Here is a 7778-nt window from a genome sequence, read left to right on the forward strand (position 1 = left end):
CCAAACACCATCCTCTATCCGCCATAACCATCTGCGCCACGGGCGAATTCACCACCACTTGCAACAACTGCTGCCTACTCAGTTTCGCCAGCTCTCCAATTCCTCTTAACTCTCCAAATCCAAATTTCAACTCCGTAAACCTCGACTCAGTCGGCATAGTCCGAAGCGAGTTAACTTGCGCCTGAAGAAACTTCAGGTACCTCTTCGCTTCCTCCAACATCTCCGCCGTGTTCTTCCGGTGTCGATGACCTCCTGGTAGTAGCTTCCCTAAGCAGTAGATTTTCTCACTCATCTTACTCCTCCGGTTACTCTGCTGCCGTCGCGCCGCCGCCGCCGCCGTCTCCGTCTCCGCCGCCGTCGACGACGACGATGATGATTTTCTCTTCTGCTTTGAGATTTTGAAGTAATTCTCAAGGATTGAGTCCAGCGAGTAGTCATCTCTCTGCGATTGACGCGGCGGAGGAGGCGGCGGCGGTAATGGAATTTGCAGCGGTTGTTGTGGTGGTGAATATGAGGAAAATGGAGAAACTACAGGAATGTTCTCGAAGGAGAGAAGGTTTGGTAAGGCTGATGAAGAAAACTCCGGCGACATTAATGGCGGAAGAAGAGGTGGAAGAAGGTAAGAATCAGGAATTTGAGAGAGAAGATTTTCGTTGTTGTTGTTGTTGTTGCAGTAATGATAGTCATGATCAGAAATCGGCGCCATTGAAGGTGTCGGAAGAAAGGTGTTGAGATTTTGAGGTGATGAATCATCGTAGAATTGATCTTCAGGAGAGGAAGTTTCAGGCGCCATTAACAGAGATAAGAAGGAAACCTCGGAATTCGCCATTTTCAGAGAGGAGAGAGAAAATGGGTTTTGTAGAGAGAGAAAGTGTGAGTGAGTGAGTATGAAGAAGAAGAAGAAGAAGAAAGAGGAGGAAGAAATGCCGGTAATTGTAAGAGGAAGAGGTGGACACGTGTCAGTAGGTGATAAGCTGAGGGATTATTTTGGAAAAAGGCGGCTTTGCTGTCAAAATGTTTTTGATTTAAATTTGAAATAAATTTGTTTTTGTGAAGATGAAATTTCAGCCGTTAGATTGGGATGTGTACTGTATGATCGGACGGATGGGATGAAACGAGGTTAGCTCGTGTTTGTCCGGACAAAGACGACAAAAGGCTGAGATTTGCAGATGGTACGATTTGTTACAGAATTTTGCAGAGGGAGTTGAAAAGACTGATTTGCCCCTGAGATTTGTGAGGGTGAAGGAGGTTGGTAGGGGTAGAATTGGTATTTAAGGAGGACATAATCAGATAATCTGTTTCGTAATAAATGGAAGTTATGAGAAAAGAATCAAATGATGATTTTATGTAAAGTGAATGTCGCACGTAGAAAGGGTTTGTTATTTATTATGATGCGTAGTAAATTACGAGTAAAATTCTTGCCAACAATGGTTAATGATTAGTGAGTAATAATAATATGAAGTGATAATCACGAATTGCATGTACACGAGATGACGAGAGTATACATATCTTTGGATTAACATCACCAATTTACCACCTCTTTTGTGGATGTAATAGTTGTGTATCCATGGATTATTAGTTATTCGTCATTCTTGGTCGTATGACTCGTATTCAATAGTTTAGGGTCAAAATGGGTAACTTTGATTGTTGAGTCGAGTTGGGTCGAATTTGATAATAAGTGGGTTGAATATGTTGGTTATTTTTATTTTTTTATTTTTTTTTTATTTGCTCAAATTCATGCTTATGCTTTTTTATTTTTACTTTTTTTTTTTAAGTTGACACGTTTTAAGTTGGAGCTTATATAAATGTCAATTTTTTTTATATAATTTTTACTTATTGTAATTAGAGATATTAATCATAGTACATTACCAAACTTGAAAAAGAAATGTGTTAACTTATTAAATAAATTAAATAAACAAAGAATTTATTAGGTCTACTTATTAACTCTTAGGCCCTGTTCTTTTGAGCTTCTGGGCAGAGCAGAGCAGATTTCAGCAGAGCAGAGCAAAGCAGAGCAGAGCAGATTTCAGCAAAGCAGAACAGAGCAGAGCAGATTGAAGCAGAGCCGAGCAGAGCAGAGAAGATTTCATTATTATTATTATTATTATTATTATTATTATTATTATTATTATTATTATTATTATTACCATTATTATTATTATTATTATTATTATTATTATTATTATTAGTACTACTACTACTACTACTACTACTACTACTAATACTATAATAATAATAGTAATGATTTATTATTGTTATTAAATATTAAATATTATTATTATTATTATTATTATTATTATTATTATTATTATTATTATTATTAATACTACTACTACTACTACTAATACTACTACTACTACTACTACTACTATTATTACTATTATTATAATCATTAAATTTTATTATTAAATATTAATTATTATTAATATTATTAAATATTAATTATATTATTATTATTAATATTATTATTATTATTAAATATTAATTATTATTATTAAATATTATTTATTTATTATTATTATTAAATATTAATTATTATTATCATTAAGTATTAATTATTTATTATTATTATTAAATATACATTATTATTATAATAATTCAATATTAGGTATTAATTTTAAGCAGAGCAGGGCAGGGCAGAGCAGGGCAGGGCAGAGCAGATTTCAGCAGAGCAGAGCAGAGCAGCTCTAAAGAACGGGGCCTTAATCGAGTCCGATCTAATCTTATCTAGATTGGGTTTTAACCATGTCATAAACTTATCTCTTTGTGAAAAAAATTTCACACCCGTGTGGCTAGATGGACCAGAATTATTTTTCTTTTGTTGAAATTTTTTTGAAACTTCAAGTCGATTTAGCAATAATATTAATTTTATATGAGTAATTGGATTGTTAGTAATTTATGAGTATATGACTCAGTTAGATCCACACATTAGGATCCCATTGAATCACCATATAAAAATGTTCACTAAATAAAACTATGAAAATAACTTCAACATTATATCCATAAAAGCTTGCCATAGTACTATCTCTTGAACAATTCGTTTGGCTTTTCATGAATTGTTTTTTAGCTTCTAAATTAAATTCATAGAGGTATTCTATTTCATTCAATTTGTTAAAAGTTATGTTTTTATTTCTTAGATCTACTCCGTAGTTTTATCAATTATTCCATGCTCATACAAATAAGAATCACCATCGACATGCATGCTTATACAAAAGTTACCATTTTTCTAACATAAAGTTTACCTTTAGAAAATATCTATAATGTATTAGAGTAATTATATCAGCAATCGTAGCATGTAAATTACACATTAAAATACAATCAAAATCATTACAAATAAAAAGTTACCCTTAAAGTGATTACAGTTATTATACTAATTATTAAAATTACTCTTCAGTTCATCGTCTTACAATAAATTACCGTAAATTTGTCTTATACAAAACTTATTGTTAAGTTGTGGTTTACTCAATCTTTGATGAATTCAAGAGATTAGGTTTATATGTTAATCTTTGCAATCTAATCACTTGCTTGATTAGGTTTTTGTAAAATGAGCTAAAACTGAAAGATTATATCTACTGGCAGAATTCTTAGAGGTATAAGACCTACAACTATTGTGTGTGTGTATATGTGTGTATATATAAATATTATTATTATTATTATTATTATTATTATTATTATTATTATTATTATTATTATTATTATTATTATTATATGTGTGTGTGTATATAAATATTATTATGTGTATATATATATATATATATATATATATATATATATATATATATATATATATATATATATATATATATATATATATATATATATATATATATATATATATATATATATATATATATATATATATATATATATATTTAAAAAAAAAAAATTGCACAAAAGGAGGTCCTTATATTCCATTTGGGTTGTGAGGAGGGACCTTTGACTAATTTCCGGTGATTGACTTCATTTTCCGACTATTAACTATCATGTGATTTTTTTTTTTTGACAAGAAGAGAAAGGATTTCATTAATGAAAGATAGCCAAACGGCACTTACAAACAATTCCGAGTAAATCTAAAATTCCAATACAAATACAATTCACCTTAGAACTAGTTACATTGCAGATTTGATCAACGATCGCCTTTATAAAAATCTTCATCTGAAGCAATACAATCTGTGAGGTAGCACTAATTCGGCTTGAGATCCACATATGAATAACTGTTTGGGTGAAAAAACTCATATGACCTTCTAGACACTTTTGGAGGTTGTGAAACCCTAAATCTTCAAACTTTGACAGACGAACAAACAAATAAATTAAACCTAATAGTAGATCAAACTCCATCATAAAAATGTGATCTTTTATTGAAAGCAAATAAAAAGTTTTTTTGGGGCTTACCACCGGTAAAAATACCGATGGAAGCCCCTACAAAAATTTACAATTGAGATCAGAAGAAAAGAGATGGAAGAGAAAGAGAGAGAAGGAGAAAATTGAAGGAAAACCTTCAAAAAAAGAAGAAAAATCTAGCAATGGAGGCTAGAAAAACCTTCCCAAGGGAGAAACCCTAGAGGGAACCAAAAAACCCTCGCAAGGAGAAAACCTAGAGGGAACTTTTTGGTTTATTATTGCTAACTATCACGTGATTTTAAAAACACACTTTTTATTTATTTTTTTCTCCCTTTTCCCTCCAATTTCAACTTACCCCTATTTCTACCCCTCCTTATTTCTCTAATTTAGTTATGTGAACAAGCTACTTCGTTAAAACTAGGGCTTGCAAATTAGAGAGAGGAAGGAGAACTAAGGGGGGAAATATTAGGCTTAGTTGGAATTCGAGGGAAAAGAAGAAAATGGGAGAAGAAGACAAAAAAAGGCTGGAAAATAAATTTTTGCCACTTATTTTTTATTATTTATTTTTATAAGAACCTTTCGCACAAAATCGACTACTTAAAAGGACCTTTCACACAAATTTTTCATTTTTTAATTTAAATATTCAATCTCAACTTTGTGATATTGTTCATTTTTTCCACACTAAATTAAGTAGCTATATCTCTGTGTGTTATTAAAAGCATATCAATTATAAACTACTGGCTACTTTTTATTGGTTCCAAAACATTCAAGCTCATGATCGAGTTTAATTGCTTTCTTTAATTTTGCTAGTCATAAATTATCCGTGAGTAGGGGTGTCAAAAACTCACCCGACCCGAAAGGTTCATCTAAAACCGAACTGTTTTCGAACTGGTTTAACCCGCGAATTTTTTATCCGAATTCGATCTGGAGTCAACCCGAAGTTAACTCAAAACCGACTTCCCCTGGTAATATATGGTCTAAACCCAACTTGGAATCGACTCATAGTTAATCCGAAACTATTAAGACCCGATAATTCAAGATCCGAATTCAATCTAATCCGAAACAAAATCTACCCGAAACCATTTTGACCCTAAAAGTATCTCTTTTTACCCGATTTATGTATCACCCGACCTCTATTTACCCGACTTGAAACATCCTTTGACCCAACTTAACCCGACCCAAAACTACTCATGATTAATTTTTACCCGACCCTTTTAATTGACTTAATCCAACATTTTTCATGACCATCCTCTCCAACCATTTTAAGTTGTGGGGTTCAAGCTTAGTTATAATTAGGAAAAGTGAGACATACACTATCACATTTACTTATATATCCTTTATTCGTCTAACTAAGCTAACAAACTATAATTAAATCCAAGAGCCCATGATTTCACACATCTAAATATTCTACATTTCTAGTTTTCTACAACATTGCAAACTAAAAGCTCATGGATGACCAAAAAATTAACGCATGTACATTATTAATAAATTGATATATTGTTAATATAAGGAAAACCGTGCCGCAAAGAAATGGCAATGTTGAATGGAGTCAACATATTAGGGACAATACAAATGTACAAATTATTGTCATTGATTGATATTAGTGCATGGATTAGGGACGGTAAATGTACAATGATCATTGATTGATATATTTAGACAATTAGTCTATGATTTTGCACTCTAAAGTCAAACAATCCAATATTATCATTATACCATGAAAAATACTTCCTAAAATGTATAAAATTTAAAGTTTATGACATTAAATATGTATATATGTTATATTAATGTGATTAGGTGTATTATATTCACGATTTTGATGAATCTGAATTTATTTGAATTTATTTCAACTTAATTGAACTAATATGAATTTATTTCAACATATGTTACATATATGGATTTATCTGAATGTATCTGAAATAATCTGAATTTAATTATTTGAATTTATCTTAACTAATCTTAATATATCAAAACTTATATGATATTATCTGAACTTATTACACAAAGTCTAATATGTGGTTGGTCACAATGTCACATCGTGTGGCAGGGGTTACTTTATTAGTGTAATCGCGGTTACTTGATCAGTGTTAAAGGGGTTACTTGATTAGTGTTAAAGGGGTTACTTCGTCAGTGCTATAGGGTTACTCAATGTTATAGGGGTTACTAAGTTTGTATTACAGGGGTTTCTTGGTCAGTTCGTTTTATATAGGTTACTTTTTTTTTAAAATAAGTGGTTACTTGGTGTGGCTGGCCACACACAAGACGGGCTGCTAAACTTATAGTGTTGTAATAAGAGAAAATAATAAGGCGAGTTGAACAAACCCTTATCTGAACGGACTCTAACATATTAGGGCTTATTTAGCTTATTTTAGTTATAATTTATTTGAATTTTGATATTAGACCGTGTGTTTATTTCATCTGATTGTCACTAATCTTATCTTATTGCCGTATTGGCCTAGTTTAGGGTTTGCATTGCATAAAGTTGTAAGAAAATTACAAGGTATGGTCCAAATTGAGAATTTTATAATATAAAGTGTAGTTAGTGGAAATATAATTAATTGTTAATATGAGTAAGAAATAATAAAATATTTTTGTTGGTAGGATTAATGAGGAGAAGTAATAAAATATTCGTAGTAACGTGTCCTTACTAAATAAGATAATAGAATTATTATGAAACCAACGTAAAGTAAATATGTTTTGCGATTATTACAAAATGGAGGGGTATAACTTCATTAACAATAACAAAATCAAACGTTACTAAATTATGAAAAATCTTGTATTCTTAATCACGAGTTAGTTGCTAATATACAAATATACAATAAACAATCTTGATACTTCTAATAATCGAGTAGCCAATGAATTGGCGATGATAAATAGCCACAAAGACGATGATAAACCAAAACGTAAGGAAACATTTTATAATATGTGATAATCACCTGATCAAGGAGATAAATAATCATTTTAATTTCTTTAATAACTTGAGTTGTCAATCTTATATCAATTCTGATAAGCCAATACAAAAACTTAAACGAAACCCAAAAAATGATCTGAACTATATATGAATAAAATCTCCAACAACAAAAATGACATGACTATTCTAATATAGCTAAAAGCCGACCTGAACCAAGATTGACCCGAATTCAAATTATTCGACCCAAAAGAATGAGCTAACTATCGAAGTAACGAGATTCAAAAACTGAATTGATCTGAACTGAGATCTAATCGAATACGAAATGACCCGACCCAAAGTTAAATAAATCCATTTTAACCTAAATAAACCCAATAAAATCTGGACCCGAGTTCTTCTGAACTCGGTATGACTCGACCCGAATTTGATTTGGGCCAAGTTTGATTTGTATCCGACCATGCTTGAACTCAACTTTAACCCGAATCTGATTAAGCTCAACCTGATTTGATTTGGTTTGTTAAGTTAAAATGAC

This window comes from Chenopodium album, chromosome 27 (genome assembly GCF_948465745.1).
Source record: "Chenopodium album chromosome 27, dcCheAlbu1.1, whole genome shotgun sequence".
NCBI lineage: Eukaryota > Viridiplantae > Streptophyta > Magnoliopsida > Caryophyllales > Amaranthaceae > Chenopodium > Chenopodium album.